The following is a 2616-nucleotide window of genomic DNA, read 5'->3' as shown; positions in this document are numbered from 1 at the left end:
TGTTCAGCCAAAGCCATTTATTTTACAGTTCTATTGTTTATAGCTCAGTTTTTGCTTTAAGATCAGCAGGCTGTATGATATAGAATTCATGAAACACGCTACTTATATTCTGATAACAACCTGCACAGTAGGCTATATTTCACAGAACAGCTTTTTATTTTAACAGAAAACAGGAAAGAAAACCCTAGAATGTTATCTATGCATCTCGTATAATCTTTGGATGATTGGCAGCCCCAGAGTTGTATGATTTTTAATATAATACGCCACGCAAGAAATGGGAACTATTCTCAGTCGCGGATGAATATCGCTCGATGACGTCTCTAGTATAAATTATCCTGTCCCCCTGGCAACTGCAAGTCATAGGAAGGGTTTTTGACAGCAATATAACAATTGTTAACTGTAAGTATAATCGTTCGTTACATTTTTACCTGTAATAATTCATGTTATACACTATAGTTCTTCCATCAGCTAGCTACACAACTTCCATTAAATTTGAACTGCTGTCGATTTTATTCGCTTTTAGCAGCTGGCTAACCGCTTCGTAAACAACGACTGTAAAGGCTAACGTTAGCTAGCAACCTCAAAATAACATTTCTTAAATAATGTACGTGAACGTAAATTACCTAACTAGCTACATTACCAATACCGTGCTGGGTTTATACCGAGACGAACAACAACGTGAAGGACATTTGTGTTAACCTGGTGTTATTAACTAGTAACAATGGTACTGTTACAACATTTCTAGCTGGGTCGTCCATTAGCGCCTAACGTTAGCTGAACAAAACAAAGGCTAACAACAATATCTTATTTTAAAATGGCGCCGGTGATGTCAAATCACCGGCCTCCTACCAGTATGTGTATGTGTAGGATTCAGTTCCCTTTTCTCGCTCATGTTAACATTAAATTATAAGTAGTGTCCCGAATAATTGCGTCTGTAACATTACATGAAATAAATGTATGAAAAAAAAATTAACAATGAATGTGTCTTTATACTTCTGACAAAAAGTCATTCAACTAAATGGCCTTATATTAAAATGTAGATGTAAGAAGCTGTATTTAAAATTAGTCTCTATTTCATAGTAGACTAGGGAAATTATACTATACTATTTGCTGTATGCTTTTTTACATTAAAGGATATTATAACATGGGACTGACGTTTTTTTCGTCGGGGGGGAGGCTGCAGATCTTCGTCAGACCCTCACGCAGACCAGTACCCTGGCAGTGGAGCCTACGACACATTGAGAACTTCAAGGCCAAGATCCAGGACAAGGAAGGCATCCCCCCGACGCAGAGGCTGTCTTTGTGAAACCGCAAACAGCTGGGAAGATGGCCGCACCCTCTCTGACTACAACATCCAGAAAGAATCCACCCTCCATCTTGTCCTGCTCTGAGGGAGGCATGCAGATCTTCGTTCAAGACCCTCACTGGCAAGACCATCCCCTGGAGTGAGCCTCAGCGACACATTGGAGAACGTGAAGGCCAAGATCCAGACAAGGAAGGCATCCCCCCCGACCAGCAGAGGCTGATCTTTGCTGCAAACAGCTGGAAGATGGCCGCACCCTCTCGACTACACATCCAGAAGAATCCACCCTCCATCTTGTCCTGCGTCTGAGTGGAGCATGCAGATCTTCGTCAAGACCCTCACTGGCAAGACCATCACCCTGGAGGTGGAGCCCAGCGACACCATTGAGTAACGTGAAGGCCAAGATCCAGGACAAGGAAGGCATCCCCCCCCGACCCAGAGGCTGATCTTTGCTGTGCAACAGCTGGAAGATGGCCGCCCCTCTCTGACTACAACACTCCAGAAAGAATCCACCCTCCATCTGTCCTGCGTCTGAGGGAAGGCATGCAGATCTTCGTCAGACCCTCACTGGCAAGACCATCCACCCTGGAGGTGGAGCCAGTGACACCATTGAGAACGTGAAGGCCAAGATCCAGGACAAGGAAGGCATCCCCCCCGACCAGCGAGGCTGATCTTTGCTGGCAAACAGCTGAAGATGCCGCACCCTCTCCTGACTACAACATCCAGAAAGAATCCACCCTCCATCTTGTCCTGCGTCTGAGGGGAGGCCAGCAGATCTTTCGTCAAGACCCTCACTGGCAAGACCTCACCCTGAGTTGGGCCAAGTGACACCATTGAGAACTGAAGGCCAAGATCCAGGAAAGAAGGGCATCCCCCCCGACCACAGGCTGATCTTTGCTGGCAAACAGCTGGAAGATGGCCGCACCCTCTCTGACTACATGGACTTACTCCGAAGAGATCCACCCTCCCTCTCGTGTCTGCGTCTAGGGTTGGCCAGTAAAACAATCATGATTCATTTTCTTAACAATAATTTCCCAATTACTGTACTGTGTAGACATGCTACTTATACAGGCGAAGTTGTTACAAATGTGTTAACGCGTTTACAGACCAAAATTACAATAAAGGATTGCACGATTCCCTGGTGTCTTTTTTCCATTCACTGGCAAGACCATCACCCTGGAGGTTGAGCCAAGTGACACCATTGAGAACGTGAAGGCCAAGATCCAGGATAAGGAAGGCATCCCCCCCGACCAGCAGAGGCTGATCTTTGCTGGCAAGCAGCTGGAAGATGGCCGCACCCTCTCTGACTACAA

The 2616-nt window shown here is 45.6% G+C and overlaps 1 long non-coding RNA gene and 1 pseudogene across 1 annotated transcript; both read left to right on the top strand.

The window, feature by feature from the left end:
- Positions 1-212: 212 nt before the first annotated feature.
- LOC116700549 (uncharacterized) lies at positions 213-1735 on the top strand. The gene is made up of 2 exons (XR_004334681.1): positions 213-403; positions 1619-1735. It is a non-coding gene; the product is annotated as an uncharacterized LOC116700549 (long non-coding RNA).
- A 95-nt stretch (positions 1736-1830) lies between these two features.
- Positions 1831-2262, top strand: LOC116700548 (ubiquitin-like; annotated as a pseudogene).
- The last annotated feature ends 354 nt before the right edge of the window (positions 2263-2616 follow it).

This window comes from Etheostoma spectabile, chromosome 13 (assembly GCF_008692095.1).
Source record: "Etheostoma spectabile isolate EspeVRDwgs_2016 chromosome 13, UIUC_Espe_1.0, whole genome shotgun sequence".
Taxonomy (NCBI): domain Eukaryota; kingdom Metazoa; phylum Chordata; class Actinopteri; order Perciformes; family Percidae; genus Etheostoma; species Etheostoma spectabile.
The sequence above is the reverse complement of the archived record's forward strand: the minus strand, read 5'-3'. Positions and strand labels throughout refer to the sequence as shown.